The following is a 23,378-nucleotide window of genomic DNA, read 5'->3' as shown; positions in this document are numbered from 1 at the left end:
GTTACCCTAAAATGGAGAAGATAATCCTAGAAACCCTAGAAAGTTGGCACCAGGATCTCAGAACAAATAGTATACTACACCCAAAGACTATGTGCTGCTCAGGAGGATTGTATGATGATTAACGAATATATACTATATGAATGTAAAGGTAATGCCTGGAAATATAATTTCATGAAAACAGAATATACTCTATACTAGCTCTCTCTCAAAAGGACGAGTTAATACTTGGGAGGATTGTATTATAACAACGGAATAGATTACTATATATCACTATCCTCTTGATTGTGCATTAAAAAAATAGTACAGTACATTGAATTAAACATTAAACGATAGTTATAGTATTATGTTTTCCTCAGAGAGACATGTAACAAATCTCTATTATTAACAGAAGTAAAAGTATAGTTCTTGCTTCAGACCGATATGTATCAAATCTCCGTTATTAATAGAATAGTATAATTCATGCCTCAGGCAAACATACACCAATTCTCCTTTAGTAGTAAAAGTAATAGTATAGTTCCTTTTTTGGGGGTCAAATATACTATTATTAACCAATACGGTTTTCTTATATCTAAAACGAAAACTTTTTTTTTCCAAATTAAAACTGCACTATTATCTAAACTCAGAAGAACGCGGCCTTTTCTCTGCAGTATGCATTATTTTTAACTAGTCTAAACAATACGTAACCCAAACGGTATTACTCTTAACCAGTTTTTAAATGAATTCTTCAAATCTAAATTAATACAAAATAACACGAATTCACAAATTGATAAAAGTTCCATTATCGTATTTTAATTATGAGGTAAAGCTAGAATGCTCGAACATTCTAACTCGAGGTATTAACATGGAGGGGGACTATTTTCAAATATCGTCCTAAACTGGGAATGGCGCCACGGACTTAAGTAGATATTGTTAAGTCCCTTATACCTTTTTTTTTTTTAAATGGAGGGTAGATAATGCACTGTGGATGTGTTATCGGCAGCTCCAGTAACTCTCGCTTACTCTTTTTTGTCCCTCAGTCCTCATTTTCAATGAATGATTTTTCTGACAAAGGGTGAAGAAAAAGCTGCTTTCCAGGTCGGTAGTACTTCGTGAACCTTGCCTGAGATGTCAGAAATTTTTCTCTGGGCTGACGTTATCCGCCTGATAGTCAGGGACCCGAACCTTGGATTAACCACTAAGGAGGCTGTCCTATCAGCAGGTGCAAAGTACTTGTGCTGCTGTATTGCCATTTGGTGAATGGATTCTGGACCATGCAGTAGTTTCTGGTGGGGCCTCTCGATGCCATATTAATGGGTAATTGTTACGGTTTTACCTTATCATGTGCTACAAAAGATTTGCTGTCTTTTTCTCTCTTACTTTTTCTCTCTGTCCTGCTCCAACCAAGTCTGTCGACTTGTTTCACAAATTCCAAAACCTCAACATGAAATATATCCCCCCCCCCCAAAAAAAACACGAATAACCCTAGAACCCCATCCTCCAACGTAGACCCCTACTACCATGTCTCCTCCAACATCAGGGGTCTACGTTCCAACTTTCCAGAGGTTGAAACCCAATTAAAGAAGACGAAACCGGATATATTCTTTCTAAGCAAAATGGCCGACCATTTCATAATTAAAGGATACTCTAAGTTAACATCTAAATCATGATCACCATAGGCATGGAATATGTGCCTACACCAAAGATGGTTTTCCATGTGGTAGAGATATCTCCAGAGAAGACCCTAATTTACCTTATATGTGCTTCCGGGTTGCACTTGCTTACACCACCGCATTTATATTTGCCCTCTATCGCCCCCACAACAGCGGAGTTACTATCTTTAAGAGTATGTCTGAGAAAATTGACCATATCCTGTCTGCTCATCCTTCGGCTACCATTCACATTTGCAGTGACTTCACTGTCCATAATGTGGAATGGCTGATCCACTTAAATAAGACAGATGATGAGGGGAGGTTCTGTCATGATTTTGCCATTGCCTATGACCTCACTCAGATTGTTCACGAACCCGTCCGTGTGCCCGACACTACCGGTCAGTATGCAAGCCTTCTAGACCTTTTTCTCACAATTTCCTGAGTTATGTTCATGTTCCGTTCTATCTCCCCTGGGATCCTCCGACCACTCCGTTGTATCAGTTAAGATAAAAATGAAATTCAATAAGTCTTAAGACGTAACTTTCCACCGTACTGTATATCGATACTCTATGGCTGACTAGGATAGCTTCCGTACATTCACATCTGATCTATCTCTGCATTCCATGTTTACAAAGGATGTGTCCTCTATAGTATCAGACCTGACCGAATGGTTAATTGTAGGCATAGACCGATTCATGCCATCTAAAAAATTACAACAAAAACCTAACAGCCAGCCTTGACAGAACCTCCCCTCATCCCCTGAATATGCTGCTGTCATCGCGCACAGAAATCACTTTTTCCATTGCTACCAACGTAATAGATGCACTGAGACTAAAGCTGCTTTCAGGACTGATAGCAACCACTGTAAAAGAGTAATAAAAAATGCAAGAGAGCTATATGCTCAGTCTGTTAAATCCAAAGTAGCTGAGCAGCAGCTTGGTTCCCACCAGTTTTGACAAATAGCAAACAGGACCCTGAAGAGAAACGCGCGTTCTATCCCAACCATCATCAATTGACCTGAGGTCATCTCGTCAGCATCAGACAAGGCCAAACTATTTGCCAAGATCTTTGCAGCTAATACTACCCTATACGACCAAGGCCATCAACTCCCCGTATTTCCTCTTATAACAGACAACACACTATGAAACATACAAATATCTGTACGTGCGGTCGCCAAGCTAATCCAGAACCTTGATTCCAGTAAAGCAACTGGCCCAGACGGCATTCCAATTATAGTGTTGAAAAAGCTCCAACCAGAACTTGCCCCCATACTTACAAAACTGTTTAAGCGTTGCCTTAAGGAGAAGTGCTTTCCAACACCCTGGAAAACCTCATCAGTATGCCCTGTATTTAAAAATTCAGGTGATAAGTCATCTCCCTCTCAGTACAGACCAATAAGTCTCTTGTGTGTCATGAGTAAGCTGCTGGAATCCATATTAAATAGAGAAGTAGTCAAGCACCTCAGCAGAAATAACCTTCTTTAGGGACATGTAATATGGTTTCCGTTCTGTCAGATCTACAGCAGATGTGCTAACGGTTATATCTTATAGGATTATTGAACTTTCGACAAAGGCTTCCTTTCTAGGGCAATTGCTCTTGACATATCAAAGGCCCTCGATAAGGTATGGCATAAGGTCCTACTTCACAAGATTTCCAGCTACGGTATAACTGGAAATGTTTTCTCAATTATTAAATCATTTCTCTCCGATAGGCTCATAAGAGTAGTCGTTGATGGGCAGAAATCGGATGCCTAGAGTATTAATGCTTGAGTCCCTCAGGGGGCCATCCTGGGCCCAACTCTCTTCCTGATCAAAGATCCCCACAAACATATATTTAAATCATTCGTTGACATCTATGCTGATGACACGACCACCTATGATTTTGAGCGCATGGTACAGTGGGGGAAGAGGTGGCTGGTTACTTTTAATGCATCTAAAACAAAGCTCCTATCTTTAAATCATCAACACTCTGATCCCCATCTGGCATCAATTGAAATGGATGGCTTTCGTCTTGGGGAGGCTCCATGTTTTGACAAGCTTCTGGGTTTGACCTTTACTCCTGATATGACACGGAACACGTATATGAAGTCTGTTGTCCAGGTCGCTGGGAAAATAATGGGATCTTTCTATCGCTCCAGAAGATATCTCACTATTGATGCAATTCTCTATCTGTATAAAAGCCAAGTACGTCCAAGGATGGAGTACTGCTCTCACATCTGGGGTGGAGCCGCTAAAAACAGCTTATCCTGCCTTGAGAGAGTACAAAATAGACTTCGTGGCTTAGTGGGGGATGCCCTTTTCTCTTCCCTGCAACCTCTCTCCTACAGAAGAGACGTTGCGAGCCTGTCTTTGTTTTATCGTTATTTCAATGGCAAGTGCTCGTCCAAGCTCCAATCTCTGGCCCCCCTCGCTAATCTTTCACGAAAAACACCCGTCTAGCTGAAACCACTGTCAGTAATCTTCCCCACTCTTTATCTGTGCCTAAATAAAAACGTAGATTCCATGAGCAAAGTTTCTTTCTTAGAAGTGCACGCCTGTGGAACTCTCTTCCGTTTGCCTTTTTCCCACCTGACTACAACTTCGATGTCTTCAAGTCCAACATACACAAATTCCTGATGAACCGCCTCCTTAAGTAAGACATTTTATCAAATCTCCAATACTAACTATTACTACGATATTATCCCACTGATTACTGTACACACAATGACCCTTATCCCCGAGTGGCTTCCGGGCCTTGATAAATGGTGACCTCCATCAAAAAAAAAGTTCCTACTCCAAACACACAGATACCAAATCTCCATTAGTAATAGAAGTAATAGTATAGTTCCTACTCCAAACAGACAGATACTAAATCTCCATTATTAATAAAATAGTATAATTTCTACTCCAGACAAACTTACACGACATCTCAGTTAGTAATAGAAGTAATATTATAGTTCCTACTTAAGAGAGACAGATACTAAATCTCCATTATTAATAGAAGTAATAGAAGTTTCTGCTTCATGCAGAGATGCCACATGTTTATATCAGCAGATATTTAGATTATTATGTAGCTCTAATATAATTTATAAAGTGTAAGCAGTTTTAAAAAAATATACACAAAAGCATTTCACAAATGTTCTATTGTAAAAACAGATCAAATTTCAAGTTTCGCATGTATTCTATTTTTATTGCTATTCAAACTGAATTTGTAACAACTCCAAAATATTTTCGCACGTTTGTAGAATTGAAAGACTAATTTAAATCTAGGACTTGAATGAAGTTCATATAATATAAAAAAGAGAGTTTCACCCGAAAAATGTTCTCGTATAAGTGAACAAAGTGTTATTAATTAAATATTCTCTTTGTAAAGATGTCTGATTTTTTTTTGATGCATAAACATATGCGAACGTTATAATTTGGTACAGTAATTATCGCATGGCACTTTATTTGTATTTAACGATTAAACGCGGGTACCAAATAAAAGTTCTAAAATCAAAGATATATGCAAAACAAACAAAATAATAAAAAATTAAAGAATATGTCAAACAAGAAACTGCACGCAAACAGCTATGAAATAATGATGATTAAACCCTAATTATAATGAAATCATATTAAATTTGAATTAAATTTTATTACTTTATAATTGTTATTATTTTGTGAAACAACAGAAAAGAAATGGGAACAAAACATAAAATAATTATAAAAAACAAAGGAAAATATTTCTCTAAAGTTAAATCTGTTTCTTTTTTGCAACACAGCTAATATTTAATCTATAACAACCGTCTTCTTCTTCTTCTTCTTCTTCTTCTTCTTCTTCTTCTTCTTCTTCTTCTTCTTTCGTTTTATTCTCTTTCCTCGCTTTCTTTGCCTTAATTTTGTTTTCTTTGCCCCATTCTTCATCTTCTTTTACTTTGCACTTTCTTCTTCCTCTTTCGCTTCTTCTTCTTCACTGCTGCTGCTACTACTACTACTACTACTACTACTACTACTACTATATGCCTATCATTGTTCTGATTATTCTCTTTTTGATACGGCATAATCACGTTCGCACTCCGGTTCCCGTCAGATCATCGAAGGAAAGCAACGTTGAACCTGGTCAGTACTAAAATGGGTGACCATTTGGGAACTTCAGGTGCTGTATTTGCTCTCCGCTTATCTCGGCATTGTTTCTAGTCGTACTGGACTTGTCCTTGCCACTAGATCCAAGCAGATTCAGAAGACGTGCGTTTGATGATTGCACAACCCTTGCCTCACAATTACACGCGAAGCAACCTTTACAGGAGGTATCCATGGTCTTTCGGAACTGGACGGGGGCAACGAACGATTCCCTTCCTTTGCCTTCTGCTTATTATTTTCCTTGTTCTTCATCTCTTCTTGACTACTACTACCACTACTACTGCTGTTACTACTACTACCACTACTACTACTACTACTACTACTGCTGCTGCTTTTTCCTTTTCTTTCTTATTCGACTTCTATTTCTTCTTTTCTTCTTTGTCTTTTTCTTTTTAATTATTTCTTTTACCGTTTTATTCTCCTTTAGGACTTTTTCTTCTTCTTGGCCTGTTTTCTTTTTTCCTGTTCATCTTTTTCTTCGCCTTATGTCTTCTTCTTTTCATCTTGTTTACCGCCTGTCTTCCCCCCCCCTGTTTTCCCTTTCAATCTTCTCTTTATTCTGCTCCTTCTCTGCAGTGTTTTATTGTTCATTTGCGTTGCCTTCTTCTATGCATCTCACACATCGTCATTGCCATCATCAGGGACGTTGCGAGCCTGTCTCTGTTTTTATCGTTATTTTCATGGTAAGTGCTCGTCTGAGCTCCAATCTATGCCCCCCCCCTCGCCAAACATTCACGAGAAATACTCCTTTGGCTGTAAACACTATCAGCAATTTCACTTACTCTTTATCTGTGCCTAAACCTAAACGTAGATATCATGAACAAAGCTTCTTTCTTAGAACTGCATACCTGTGGAACTCTCTTTCGTTTACCTGCTTTCCAGCTGACTACAATATGGCCGTCTTCAAGTACGATGTAAACAAGTTCTTGATGAACCGTTCCCCTTAAGTAATCCAATTTTATGAAATTTACCCTTCTAACGATTACTATGATATTGTCTTTTTGATCAATGTACACTCTTTAACACTTATCCTCGAGTGGCCTCTGGGCCTTGATAAGTGGTGCTCCCTTTGTAAACAAAAATCACTTTTATCTCTCCCTTTTAATAATAATAATAATAACAATAATAATAATAACAATAATAATAATAATAACTACTACTACTACTACTACTACTACTACTACTACTACTACTACTACTACTAATCAATCAGTCAATATACGAATCATCTATTTGCTGAAAATTTCAAAACCATTAAGTGCAAACTTATTTTTTTTAATAATAATAATAAAAATAAAACAAAGTATAATCTGCACGTCATCGAAAAGAAACTCTTTTATTATGTATTGTGTACATTCTATAAAAAAAAACAAAAAAAAACATTCGCGTGTTCTATTCTGACCAGTGTGATTTTCTTTCGAAACATACGCAATCGGCACAATAGACGTTAGAGAGAGAGAGAGAGAGAGAGAGAGAGAGAGAGAGAGAGAGAGAGAGAGAGAGAGGGGGGGGGGAAAGAAACATAATGAATTGTCAAGCGATGAACTAACGAAACCGCAGATTTGTTTTAACACCTGTGGATTTTTTTTTTCAAACAGATTCTTATTTATTATTAGAAGCTCTAGTCATTCGATCTCCGTGGAAGTTTGTAAAACAATTCCATCCCTGTGGTGACTGGGTGGGAATTCGTTCCAAACCACTTTATTTTTTATCGAGCTAGGACCATTGATAGGCCGAGCTGTAAACAGCTTATGCATGCTTAGGTTATTTAGTGCAAACGTCGACCTTTTCTGAAAAAATACCTATTTTATTTCATGAATATACGCCATATTTAATTGGTATATACATAAATGTAATTTAAGTTCATTCGGTCAGCACGTTATATATATATATATATATATATATATATATATATATATATATACCCTATAAATTGTCACTCACAAATAAATGCAAATCCGTATGAAACATCTCTATTTAATTCAGATTAGCCTATTTTTTCTTTATTTTCCCCATTATGTAATATAGACACGGATATATATATATATATTTTTAATTTTATTTCGGTACAATGTTTTCTAAAAAAAAATACTTATTCCGGCTAGGAAATCTGTTCAGATGCAGACAAACTGTTGAGTTACCAGCGTCGATTATCATAAAATCAAATGCTACTATAATATTTAAATCATCTTTTAAATTATATCTACAAAATTTGCTAAATTAAAGAGAAAAATTACTGTATAAATCAGCTTTTTTAAGAGTCTTTAAATTTCTTTAGCAAATACAATAACAGTATTTTTGTACTCTTTCTGCTTATTTTTGCAACATTATTAAATAACATACAATCTCTATCTTATTTCAAGAATGTACGACATATTTAATTGATATATTCATAAATGTAATTCAAGTTGATTCGAGCAGCAGGTCAAATGTACTTTATAAAATTAAATCAATCACAACCTGTTTAATATATCTCTATTTAATTTGGGTTAGCCTAATTTTTAGTAGATTCCCCCACTATCCTTTAGCCATGAATATACAGGATGTCTCAAAGGTGTACTTACACTGTAACTGTCTCTAACACGCTGCCTTTTTTGTGTTACAGGTGTAATTAATTAAAACATGGCAGGAAATCAAGTTTGTACTGAAATGTTATTGAAAGACCGAAACGTGATTGAAATGCAAAAACGATTCGGAAGGCAATTCACACAACTGCTGTCATCCCGCCGAACCATTCCTAGCATCAAAGACATATTTTTAACAGATGGACTCGTCCAGAATATCAACAAAAAATATTCTGGAAGATCACGGATATCCACGAGTTCTGAAAAAGAAGAGATATTACAGAAAAAGCCTATTCAATCACCACAGAAATCACTTCTACAAACTCATATATCAGAAGATATCTATCGCGTCGTGAAACGTCTGCACTGGCAAAGAGACATTCCAGCACTAATCCATTCTCGCTACGAAGCCGATTCTGACCGAAGAACTCAATTCTGTGAATGATATTTGGCAAAATTCACAGAAGATGCAGAATTTCCACATAAAATTGTATGAAGTGACGAGGAAACCTTTAAATCAAATGGGTCTTTTAAGCGGCATTATTGCACGTACTTGGATCGTATAAATCTTCATATAACACTGGAATATCATGCCAGGTGGTGTGAAATATCTGATTTGGGAATCATAGGATATTTATTTAAAAAACGGAATTGACACTTAGTTATCTCAACTTCAGGAGTTTGTCGGTCCACAAATTTCAGAGATGTTTGGTTCGAGGTTTATTTTGAACAAGATGAAGCATCCCATTCTACCATCGCGATTTACGAGCTCACTTCCATGCAGCTTTTCCAGACACATGGATTGGACAAAGGTATAATATTGAATATCCTACGCGTTCTATAGAACTCATGTCCATGGACTTCATTTTGTGAGGATATCTTAAAGACAAAGTTTATCGCACCAATCTAAAAAAAAAAAATTGATGCATTGAAATTCGAAGTTGACAATAAATGTCGTGATATTTCTAATGGCTGTATTTCATGACGTTTACGAATCAATTGGTGAACGTTATCAGCATTGTCTGAACAATAAAGGCCAAAGTTTGGACATTTGCAAACATGATTCTTCAATTACATTTGTCTTCTGTATTCGAAACTATTCCATTTTACTCCATGTTAATAAATAAAGGTTTTACCCCCCATTCGAAGTGTGAGTACAGTTTTTTAAGATATTTAATGTTTTTCTAGAAAATGTTTATTTCAGCTTAGAAATCACTTCATATGCCCACACATAAATCATCATAAAATCAAACGAATATTTGTATTGTCTTTGAAAATGATATCCACGAAATTTGCTAAATGAAAAAGAAAAAAAATACAAATTACGCTTTGTTTTAAAGTCTTTAACCTTCTCAGCAAATATAATAACAATATTAGTTTCTGACGAACTGTTTATGCTTAATTTTTTTACAAAAATGACTAAATAAAATATGAATCTATTCAAATATTTAGGTTCATTAAAATTGATACATCGTCCTAGGGTTTTTAATACAATTACACTGACACATGTTAAATGCTATTTACTTATTTAACATAACTTTGACGTTGAACTTTAAAAAATATATCTTTAATGTACCTATTGTTTGTGTGTTTCTCTCCGCATTCGTCGACGTATTTATGAGTTAATATATTTCACCTTTACCACGTTTAACAAATATACAGCACGCCACTTTTTACTTCCCTTTGTCATCTATACAGGGGTTTCAAAATGATCTGACACGTTTGTTGGTAAAAAAAAAAACAAAAAAAACAAACAAAAAAACAAAACAAAACAAAAAACAAAAAAGAAAACAAAAAAGAAAACAAAAAAGAAAACAAAAAAAACAAAACAAAACAACAACAAAAAACAACAAAAACATAACAATTAAATAAAAAATACTTTTATATATATATATATATATATATATATATATATATATATTTAAATGTATTTAGAATGCCATTTTATTTCACACAGTCTTAAATATTAAATCGTCCAAATATTTTTCATCATTGCTAACACATGAAACGTCCACGAAAGTTTTCAATAACTCTATTAATCATTTCGTGTGGAATAGCAGCAATTTCAGGACGAATACCTCCTTTAAATTCTTCAAGAGATCGAAGGCTGTAGCTGAATACTTTTGACTTCCAATATCCCTACAAGAAAAAATTGCAGGGGTTTAGACCAGACGATCTTGCGGGCCAACCAATATCACCGCGTAAAGGAATCAAATTCATAAAGGTATTCTAAAATTATTTTAGAATGGATAAATACAGACATAAATGAATTTTGACCTAATAAAAATAAAATAGCATTCTATGTACATTTAAAAAATGAAAGAATATTTTGTTTATTTAAATTGTTATTTAATTTTTAACTGTCAGATCATTTTGGGACATCGTATATATATATATATATATATATATATATATATAATAGATATACATGTCATTGCACACACACACACACACACACACACACACACACACACACACACACATATATATATATATATATATATATAAAACAGTCATGCTGCTTTTATTTATTCTTTAGATATGTTTATGTTAAAATAAAAAATAACATAAGTTCCATATGTGTCACAAACGTTTCCGATTCTTCATCGATTTTTATACTAAAGTGAAAAAAGCATTATGGAACTTAAATTGTTAACGTCTCTCCCGAACAGTTAGAAAACGTTTTTGCGGTGTCTAACTGACTTCAAACGCTCGTTTCACAGCTACTTTCTGAAATTCTATTGTTCTTTCCAAATTAATTTTGTTATTTTGCTTTTTTAATTTATAATAATTTGATGAACTACATATTTATATATCTATATCTACTATTATATAAAAGTTACGGCATTTGATGAACGACATTATTATTATTATTATTATTATTATTTATTTAAAAAATTTTGTTTGTGAATTAGTCCACCGAGCAAATTATTCCTTGTAATATATAATAATCAATAGAGAATTGATTCTATAATAATACATACGCAATCTGCATAAATGAACATATCATGCTTAAGTGTATTTTACAATCGATTGTCACCAGGCGGCCAGCTAGTATATATATATATATATATATATATATATATATATATATATATATATATATATATATATATACTAACACACACACACATATGTATACATATATATACATATATACATATATACACACATATATATAAATATGTATACACATATATAAATATATATGCATATATATACATAATATATATATATACATATATATATACATACATATACATATATATGCATATATATACATACATATATATATATATATATATATATATATATATATATATATATATATATATATTACCCTTCACCTGACTAACCATTCACGTGAAATCACTTTCTTCACCCTATTCCCCCCTGCTTCACATTTTGTTATCAAGTAAGATCTATGACTTGTAGTTTCATCAAATACTTTTGCAAGCAAAATCGGATCTCGCATTTTGCTAAATCCTACCCTCTGATGAGAAGGAAAGTATTTCTTCGAAACTCCGCGGATTAAGGACTATCCACTTATTTAGTGTTTCCTTTTCATATTAAATATGTTTTTAACTCTTTTTCAAAGTGTTTTTCAACATGTTTTATTAACCGCTTGCTTTTATATATATATTCAAACAAATATTATTAAATGCAAAGGAAACACTTTGCTTTATGATTCTTTTTTTTAATGTTTCGGTTTTCCGTATAATCTTTTTATATCAAAATCAAAAATATTATTAAAAGTTTCATAGTTGTTGCTGTAACGAGCGTTTTCGATTCGTCCACGAATCATCTTCTGGTGTTAAAGTAAAAATGCGAAGCAGCGAAAATGAGGATTAAAAGTGAAAACTAAAATATACAGTAAACGGCCTTAGGTGATGATAAGTTTAAATACATAGAGTCGATGAAAAGTCGATTAAAAATATAATTCAATTAAAAATTCGAGTATTAAAATCAGCAAGTCCGTGGAAACTGTTAGCAAAGTCCATCCACTACGAACTACGCAAGACATTTTAGAACTTTACTGCTTTTTTTTCTTCCTTTGAAGATTGTAATGCTGGGTATGGGGCAGCCAAACCAGCTGCCAACATTGCCCCGCTTTTTTATTGAAACCAACCGAGAGCTCTTTTTAGTATCCTCACTGTTCCCTTAAGTGCAATTGTCTGAATCTTTTTTGCACTTGGTTCACCAGGAATATTAGTTAGTTAGGACTTCAGATTCTTCTTCACAAGTCCTGTGGCACCTATGATAACTGGTATGATCGATATCCCCTTTAGGTTCCAGTTTCTTTTCATATCATACATGAGACCTTGGTATTTGGTCTGTTTCTCTCTTTCAGCTCTGTTAAGACCACCATCATTAGGAACACTCACTTCAATCAAGGTTGCAACTCTCTCTGACTTATTCCATATAACTATGTCAGGTTTCACAGCAGCATTTTCAAGGTAGGTGGCACAGAATTAGCATGGATGACGAAAAAAGTATCCTTTAAGATCCAATACCTCGTAAATGTAATAAATATTTTATGCATGTGAATATTACTTAAAAAAATTAAGGTTGATTATAATTTGAAAAGAAAAATAATTTCAAGTTTTACCTACGATCATTAGAGGACAATTTTTTTACGCATTTGAAATTGTTTCTTAAAACAGCCCTGTCGCCATTATATTTTAGTTGTCTCTTTTCTGCTAGCTGTGAGTATACCTTATCCTGTATAGTGTGATCAATCAGTTTACAAGTTAGAAAAGCATTTCATCCAAGGCATGAAAATTGTTAAACAAAATGTTTTTACTATAGGCTTAAAAAATAAAGGTACAAGATTCAATTTGAAATTTATTTATCTTCAAAGTGCACTTTTATAAATTTTACAAAGTAAGGTATAAAAATTTAATTTAAATTGAATCAAAAAATTACCTTGGATTTATTTTATGTAATGTACATTCTGTTGCTCATAAAAATCATTGAAAATTTTATATCTATATCATTATTTTTTAGATGAAAGATAATATTTTTAAATTGCAACAAAATGCCTTGGATGAAATTCTTTTCTAACTTGTATCTTATCTTTTTAAGATTATATTTTAAAACTCTCGTTCTCTCTATTTCAGTTTGTATTTCTCCTCACATCACAACTCATTTTTGCAACCCCCCTTTTTGTATTATTACAGGTCTTAATATTCTCTCTGCTTCTGTTTGTATTTCTATTCACACTAGAACTCATTTTTGCAACCCCCTCTTTGTATTATTACAGGTCTGAATATTCTCTCTGTTTCAGTTTGTATTTCTCCTCAAACCACAACTCATTTTTTTGCAACCCCCTCTTTGTAATACAGGTCTGAATAATGAGAAAATCTGATTTTTTTAAACAAAAATTTTAAAATAACCTTTTTAGATTAAATCTTTTTAAACTTCTTTCCAATAGAAAATCTTTAAAATTTAATAAAGAACATATTTCATATAGGTTTCATTAACAAATATTCAGTACATAACGAGAAAAATAGAGATGAAAATTTCAAAAGGACTGTATAACTGGTTACGGTCAATAGTAGTCCTCGCCAGCGAAAGTCTTTGTTATTGTTATTCTATTATTATTATTATTATTATTATTATTATTATTATTATTATTATTATTATTATTATTATTATTATTATTATTTAAAACATTTGAGTTGACCCTGCTATACGGACACTCAAATATAGCGTCCAAACTTTTTGCAGCAAACACCGACACCTGCATTATGCTTGTACACTTCTACTTGTATCCCGAGCTGATAACTCTTATATTGGTTGATTTAGCGTTACCGACTTTTAGCAGCATTCTCGGACGCCAGCGGTGACGAAATCTTCAATTTTTTTAAGGAGATTGGTGGTGTCAGATAGTCTTCGGTTAACCAACGTAACATACACACGTTGTGTTAATTAATCATGACGTTTAGACCAGAATCGATCAGATTATTCGTAGTCAACGAAACGATAAGTATATGAAAGACAAAAACAAGCAGAGTATCGATAATTCGAATATTCTTAATTACAAGAAAGAATATATATATATATATATATATATATATATATATATATATATATATATATATATATATATATATATATATATATATTAGCGGGGGTACCCGGCGTTGCCCAAGTGTTTGTTTCCGGGACGGGGGGGGGGAGTTTTAAAAAATGTTATGGTAGGTAAGTAGGAAGGATCAAACCCGGAGTCATGAGTAAAAGTAGGAAAATAAAGTGTGAAAAAAACCCAAAACATCTGCAACGTTAACAGTTCGGCCACCAAGAAAAGTCCATTGCAGTTGTTTAGGAAAAAAAACAAAAAAAAAACGACTACGGTAGGTCGGCGCGAACGTGAAAATATAATGTGAATTGTCCAGCACGCTAACCACTACGCCACAGAGCACTGCAGCTTAGCTTAGTGATTTTAAATAACTTCACATGAAAGAACTACGAAGCCAAACCGGTGTTCTCTTCTCAACTGTTCCTTGTGAACGACCCCCAAACGGTGTTAAGTGGTGGCAGGGGGAGGAGGAATTTATTAGAGAGAAAATATTTTACCACTTCCATTGATCTTAACCGATTTTGGCCGTGACTTCTCAGCAGAAAAAGTATAGAAATCTAAGATTATCGAGGAATTTGAGAAATAATAAGCCTATAACACACCTCAGATATTGTTCTGCCGTTTGTGCATATTATATTTGCATGAAATATCTTGATTTTTAATCCTATTAAGGTCAAAATCCGACGGGAAAAATGAGTTCATTTTATTTATATAGAGAAGATAACTACTTCATTTACTCACATAAATTTAATATACGAAAGTATAGATTTATGCGTAAACTTTAAGTATTTACTTCAAAAGTGCTCAATACGTAGGTAGAGCTAGTTAGTAATTTATAAAATATATATGACGATTAAGCTACACTGAATATTCTGCGTTTCATCCACTATAAGCCTGACGAATCCTATAGTGGATGAAACGCAGAATATTCAGTGTAGCTTAATCGCCATATATATTTTATAAATTACTATATATATATATATATATATATATATATATATATATATATATATATATATATATATATATATATATATATACTTTCAATTTGTCTTTGTCTTTACATAAGCGATGTTAAAATGCTAAAAATCCCGCTTTTGAATATAAACATTGTTCTCTGATTAGGTCTCCAGTTACTAAATACTAGAAGACCTAAACCTTCCCATGGCTGTGTAGCAACAAATTACTGCTTATGTAAAGAAAAATTGAAAGTGTAACTTGCTCAACTTCCGTATTGGACACTCTTGTATTAACCTCGTTATATTTTACTGATTACCCAACCTTTGAAAAACAGCAACCTCAAATTATATATACCTCCTCCCTAAAATGTTTTCCACTTGCTGAGGGGAGGCTAATACCTTTATGCTTCTGGATTAAGTTGGATTTCAATTTCTATTTGATAAGTTTACTGGAATGACGGTGGTTAAAGTTTTTAGGATAGAACGAAAATATTTTTTCTGCCCTGGACGAAGAAAGTGAGGTAATAACCGCAGTAATTTATCTAATTTGATAAATTGTGCTCCGAATTTCAATGAACTGAACTTCTAAACTGAACAGATTCACGATTCACGAACCTTACATTACTTGGCAATGTAAAGTGGCGTTTATAAAATAGTACTTTCCTTCTAGTGTTTGTCTGTTGAAAATCTTAATTAACATTACATTTAAACAAACAAACAAAAAGAAAAAGGAAAGAAAATATCGTTCATAAAAAATTCCAAACTATTCGGTACTATTTGTTCTCTTCCGCTGAAGAACAAAAGTGATTCGGTTGAAATGACATTGTTTCACTGTTTTATATATACTGATTTTTCAAACTGTTAACTTTTGTTTACATATAAGTCGCTTTCGTATAGCCGTGCGGACTTAAACGATTAAAAATCACTACTACTACTACTACTACTACTACTACTACTACTACTACTACTAAAGGGATAGTATTGCTTCGGATATTAAAAAGGACACTATAAATCTAATTTGCAAAAATGAGATATAAAATAGTATCTCCCTTTCATCGTTTGTGTATAGAAAGTTTAAATCCAAATTGCTTCCACAAAAACACAGGCGTAAATTTCCTAGTTTTAAAGTTTTAAAGTACGTTGGTGCGAGTGGGTTCGTTATTATTTATGAAATAATACGAAAGTTTAAATGTTAATTACTATTTATATATTTTATAGTAAAACATCACAACATATAATACTTATAAGAAATTTAGAAATTCGCTTAATATACTTATACATAGTTTAGTGGTGGGAGTAGGGGTTTCACACGTTCCTTAGTTTTCTCGGGTCACGGCGATACACGAGTCCTGCTAGTATAATGCTAAATGATACTTTTAGAAAATATATAACACTGGTAATGCGTAAGTTAGAAAAATAAGATATGCGCTAAAGTACTAATGTAATTATTAATATCTATTAAGTGTATAGAAACAGATCGGTTCTTTCATTTATTCATTCATACCAGAAGTTTTCATTCCCCTCTCACTTCCTCTAAATTCAAAGCTTTGTCCGTTTTATAGCATATCAATCATGATAATTGAGGGTTATTGATATGTCTCAGAAGCGTAACAATAATTTGGTTAGCTCCACCTTTTCTTCTTCTTTGCATCCTGTCTTTCAAAGCTGCGATGCTGTTAGTCTCGGTCTCTTCTATAGGTATTCTTATAGTATGTGTTATTCAGAATTATCTGATTTATTTCCTACTTCCTTTGATCCACTGTTCGACTCATTGGTCTAGTTGTCTTCATAAATTCGCTGTTCAGGTATCTCGTTGATCTCGGTAGTTCGTATTGAGTTGTCTTCCTTTATTTTCTGAGGATGGCAGAACAAAGCACACCATCCCTGCATTCTCATACAATTTGATTTTCTTTACCGAAAAAAAAAGAAGTAAAACTATTTGCTCAATCTATGTGATTTTTGGAATATGGTATTTTTGTTCCATGATGGGTACAGTACATAAATGATAAAATCTTTATGTATTTTTTTGTTTTTTTAATTAGGTTGAATTCTGGATAATTATTCTAGTCGCTTCATTCCAAAGAATCGCAGGCTTGTGAAACTCTCTTCTCTGCTGACTGCTTTCCTCCTTTTCAAGACTAATGCTAATTGATCTTTGAATTAATTATCTTTTGTCCTTTTCAGTTCTTTACATCAAGTGCCTTCATGTCTTGTTTTGAACGATATCCGTAACACAACATTATCGGATTACACAGTAACAAAATATTAATTTTAAACTTGTCATTCAGGACGAATGACTATGTTTCCCTTAGCTTACACAGATATACATTCATGCATATATTAATATACTATAATATTACTGACTCGATTAGGTTTGATCTCGCTGTCTTGATTCGAAACTAGTTAATACAGGGTGACCCCCCCAAAAAAAAACGGAGGACATTTAATTGTTTTTCTGAGCATTTTACAGTCAACGGAGAAAAAGGCCAAAGCCCCTAATGTTTTGATGTGATGTTTTGAATATAATAAACAAGTTATGACCAAAGTTTCATTTCATTCAGACAAAACACTTAGTAACGGGGCCTAATTAGAGTTTTTGAGTCACCCTGTAGTTTAGTCTCAAATAAGGAGTAATCAGCAAATGAAGAAATAAGTCATGAAAAGCCTATACAGTGACAGAATCTGGGTTACTATATTATCGCCTAAATAGGATGGATGAATAAGGCCAGCGTTGAATATTCATTATATTAATAAATTTATTTCTCCAGTACATTATCTTCGGACGGGCCTATTAGTTGCATAATAAATTCCCAAGAACTTTCACCCACCATTTCATAAAGTAGGCAGCACTGGAGACAAACAATGGTTTTCCAAGCTACGAGCGAGTGTATACAGCCCATCGTGGCTACTCACGCTTATGAGGAATAAAAAGGGACAACGTAAATCTATCTAACCTAATCTGCTTTAACCCAAATTCTGACAATTTCAAAATGCTCCTTTCTCGACACGTGATCTCATTCGACCAATCAGAACCTTTGGTTTCTCCAAGATCTTAGATCTTTACTTTTGACAAAGCTTTCCTATTTTCTTTTTCATTTTATTCTGCACTTTATGTTATCGTATTCATCGTGTTAGATTTATATTTGGTGTTACTATTATCATAATGAATGCACATTAGATTATAACCCCCCCCACACATATATATATATATATATATATATATATATATATATATATATATATATATATATATGTTATCGCTGTATGTTCCTAGATGTAGACCCACTGAATCTCCGGTGTTTATCAAAAAGTGCTCAATTACAAACAGAGCATAATTATAATATGCTTATTTATACAATAATTATTGGCTACATATGTGCATACATGTTTTTTCTGCAATTCCTTTCGTCTGGGTATACTCGTTCTCTTATTGAATCGCAGCAAGAACATGCATACACATATGTAGCCAATAATACTGGTATTAAGAAACAAACATATTATATATATATATATATATATATATATATATATATATATATATGCAACTTTATGTCTGTATGTGTGTAAGTTCGTTCCTTATAGATTCCGAAACGGCTGAACAGATTTTCTTTAAAATTTACAGAATTTTAGTGTATAAGTCTGGGAGTGAGCTTAGTTAAGTTTTGTCTTAGAATACTCCCTGATAATTACCGATAATCGATAACCAAAACCGTTATTTTAATTTATCTATCATCAGTAACGCCATTTTCCATATCGTCGCTTAGCAACAATGATAGAACACGGGCCGTGAAAATTCTGCAGTAAGTCAGTTGATAGCGTGTTTTTTTTTGTTTTCTTTTTTTTGTATTTTTTTGCATGACGTGGTCTGTAGGTTTAAACTCCGCACGTAAATTTCTTAATATTTTATCATAAACTGCAAAGAATTTGATAAAACTTGAAAATTTACGTTTTTTTGTTTGCATTACATAGTCTGTAGGTTTAAAACCCGCACGTAAATTTCTTAATGTTTTTTTCAACTTGAAAGAAGTTTATATAAAATAATTTGATAAAGAAACAGTAGGTTCTCTAAAGGGCAAGGTAGAATAACATATATTTTTGACTAAGTTACTGCATGGAGGCATGTGAAGCTTCCTCCCGTGCGATTTCATGACAATAAAAATATAGGAGTGTGAAATATTTGTTGATCATCATTCAATCCCGTGCAACGTCGGGTCTCCCTGCTTGTATATATATATATATATATATATATATATATATATATATATATATATATAAGAGCCAGATAAGTGTAATATATATATGTATATATATATGTGTGTGTGTGTGTGTGTGTGTGTGTGTGTGTGTGTGTGTGTTTACACTTATCTGGCTCTTAAAGCAACCGTTTAATTGATAAATTTCGGCTAGCTTTTGACGCTAATTGTGTCGATTGTTTGTTTTCAAGGTCATTTGATCAGGGCGAGGTTCGGTCCGAAATCTGGAAGTATCCTGCTATTATGTTCCGAGCTGCTAACGTTTGCTGTCTTCAAACGTAGATTAGTAATGTTTTGTGTGAATCAGACAGAAAAACAAACTCTCTCGATAAAAAAATAATAACAGAACATGAAAAGATAATGCCCGAGTTTGACCTATTCCCATCCGAGTGAATAACAACACAATCGCCTTTCTGTCATCTTGAATAACAGAGTGGGAACAAACGGGATTTGGTTTCAAACGGGACTCATTAAAATACTACCTTATGCGAGCATCTACTACTATGAATAATAGATGCAGAAAAACGATAATCCAAACCAATTACGCCCTTAACATTTTTTCATAAAGTTTTACGAAATAGAGTGTAGATCTATAAAAAAAGTGTAGAGAATTTGGACACACACACACACACACACACACACACACACACACACACACACACACACACACACACACACACACACACACACACACGCACGCACGCACGCACACACACACACACACACACGCACGCACGCACGCACGCACGCACACACACACACACACACACACACACACACACACACACACACACACACACACACACAACAAGAAAATTGATGATGAAAATAAAAATTGAATAAATTATTATATTAAATAATCCATACAAAAATGAAGCACGAAATTATAATTAAAAAAAAAAAAAATCTCATCCAGCCCGAGTTTAGTGTATGACCCAGCGGGTTATATACACAAAACTTTTAAAGATTTTTGTTGGTTCCTTGCTTTGTTTATTTGTCTTCGAATATTGGATAACTCCACAAGACGATGACATCACAAATAATGAAATTATTAAATGATGATTTCAGTATGAATATAACAAAGAAGATTCCCCAGCCCATGGATTTTCAAAGATTGGCCTTTTTCATCGGAAGAAAAAAAATAATAGATTAATAAAATGCATCTATATGCATGATATAATGTTTGAAATTGTCGACCGGGCATGGAAACAATTGTAACGTAAAATGAAATACACTTTTTGTTGCCATCAACACCTTTTTTGAATGTCTTGATTTTGCTAACTACGGATGGTATAATAAAATTGTGGCATAATAAAATTGTGGGGTCTGCGTTCGCGCCTGGCCTCCATAGAATAGAAATAGGCACAAACTTTTTATATCTATCTGCATAAGTATACTTTGATAATTATGTTTCAGTTTGAAGAAATATGGTATAATAAAATTATGGGGTGTTCGTTCGAACCTGACCTCCATAGAATGGAAATATGTCACAAAGTTTAACAAGGTTTTTTAATATAGATCCATAGAATATTGTGATAAGTGTTTCAGTGCGAACAGGTATGGTATAATAAATTATGGGGTTTATCTATTTTATTTTTACTTTCATCATATTTTGCTTTGGTTTTGATACCCCCAAATTGGAAGCTATCTCTTTACAACCCTTCCTTTTCATAACCTATCATACTTTCATAAATCAGAGTCCATTTTCTGTAGGCTGTTTTTGAACCCAGTCAACGACGGGTACTTTTACTAGACTATAATATAAAGCTAAATGTGTGTGTGCGTGTGTGTGTGTGTGGTTGACTATTTTAAAAAAACTGATTACATATAATGATAGAAGATGTATCGAGACATAGGAATGGGTATGTTTGATTTAGCAGAACGGTGGTTCATTAAAATTGTGGGGTCTGCGTCACGTCTGGTCCACAAAGTATGGAAATAAAAAATTAAAAAAAAAAAACGTTTACAAGTGTTTTTGATATAGATGTACATAATAATACTTTGATAAGTATGTTTTAACTTAAATACGGATGGTATAATAAATTGTGGGGTCTGCGTTCGCGCCTGGCCTCTATAGAATGGAAATAGGCACAAACTTTAATAAAGACTTTTCATATCTATCTACGTAAGTATACTTTGATAATTATTATGGGGTGTTTGTTCGCACCTGACCTCAATAGAATGGAAATATGTCACAAAGTTTAACAAGTTTTTTTTTAATATAGATCCACAGAATATTGTGATAAGTGTTTCAGTGCGAACAGGTATGGTATAATAAATTATGGGGTTTATCTATTTTATTTTTACTTTCATCATATTTTGCTTTGGTTTTGATACCCCCAAATTGGAAGCTATCTCTTTACAACCCTTCCTTTTCATAACCTATCATACTTTCATAAATCAGAGTCCATTTTCTGTAGGCTGTTTTAAAACCCAGTCAACGACGGGTACTTTTGCTAGTATATATATATATATATATATATATATATATATATATATATATATATGCAAACCTTGTTTTGTTGATTATTGGGGATTTTATTTATTATTTAATTTCTTGTATTTTTCCGAAAAATTACCAGTAATGTAATTATGTTTTCCATTTTATTGTGGCCGACTGAAATGTAAATATCCTAACATTTACTCCTTATTGCACCCCTTTCTTTCTCAAATAGATGTCCTTGATAACACCACTATGCAATTATTACTCTGTAGATTATTTCGCCTATAAATTTCGTGATTTGGTGTGTAATGTGGCCATTACACCGTGTCATTACATTTCAACCACTCGGACCCGCACGTTGTCTGGTACTGTCGCAGGAACAAACAAACAGTGAAGGACATAAAAAAATACGACCCAGTAGTTTTTTTTTCGGTGATGCACTTCACTACGTTTTGCGTATGAAAATATCACCCACGCGTTGAATATGTCTATCGAGAAGAACCTTCACGCACATGTCTTTGTCGTCCCTTCTTTTCCGCTTTTTTGACCACTGACCACTACGTCCGATCGCTTCCTTTGCTCGACGACATGCTGTCCTTTTTTCTGATTTTTTTTCTTTCCTCACTCGCTTAATTTGCATATGTGCTAAGACATCTGTTACTGCTGCTAATATTTTCACTAGTCAGCTATCATAGGCTGCTGCTGATTTTCTCACACGTGCCCATACGCACTCTGTTACAATAAAAGCGAGCTGCTTCGTTACAGCTCTATAAACATTATGCATTGTTACTCTTGTCTTGATCGTATGTTTAAGTTTTCCGTTTGATGTACCGATGAAGACTTTGCTTTAATAAACATTTCCATCGTCAGAGAAACGATCATACACAAATTAGTTGTTCATGCTGCATTCGTAAAGCCTAATTAAATGTTTATTTTCCATGGATTATATAACCTTATAATATATATATATATATATATATATATGTATATATATATATAAATATATATATATGTATATATATATATATATAAATGAGATAATATGATATATATATATAATGAGATAATATTATATATATATATATATATATATATATATATATATATATATATATATATATATATATATACTCTTGAAAACAATTGGCGGAAAACTATGTTTTTTGACAATCATCTCGCCAGAAAAAAAAAAAAAAAACCGATAGTTTAACTGAACAATAATATTAACTGCGCTGGGAAAATGGTGGGATCCTTCTATCGCTCCAGAAGATATCTCACTACTGATGCAATTCTCTATCTGTATAAAAGCCAAGTACGTCCAAGGATGGAGTACTGTTGCCACATCTGTGCAG

At 33.3% G+C, this 23,378-nt stretch overlaps 1 pseudogene; it reads left to right on the top strand.

Annotated features, from left to right (window-relative positions):
- Positions 1 to 5,635: 5,635 nt before the first annotated feature.
- LOC145263689 (5S ribosomal RNA) lies at positions 5,636 to 5,753 on the top strand (annotated as a pseudogene).
- The last annotated feature ends 17,625 nt before the right edge of the window (positions 5,754 to 23,378 follow it).

The sequence above is a fragment of the Euprymna scolopes genome, chromosome 3, assembly GCF_053919585.1.
Source record: "Euprymna scolopes isolate OS-2025 chromosome 3, ASM5391958v1, whole genome shotgun sequence".
In the NCBI taxonomy this organism is placed as follows: Eukaryota; Metazoa; Mollusca; class Cephalopoda; order Sepiida; family Sepiolidae; genus Euprymna; species Euprymna scolopes.
This window is presented reverse-complemented; position numbering and strand designations above follow the sequence as displayed.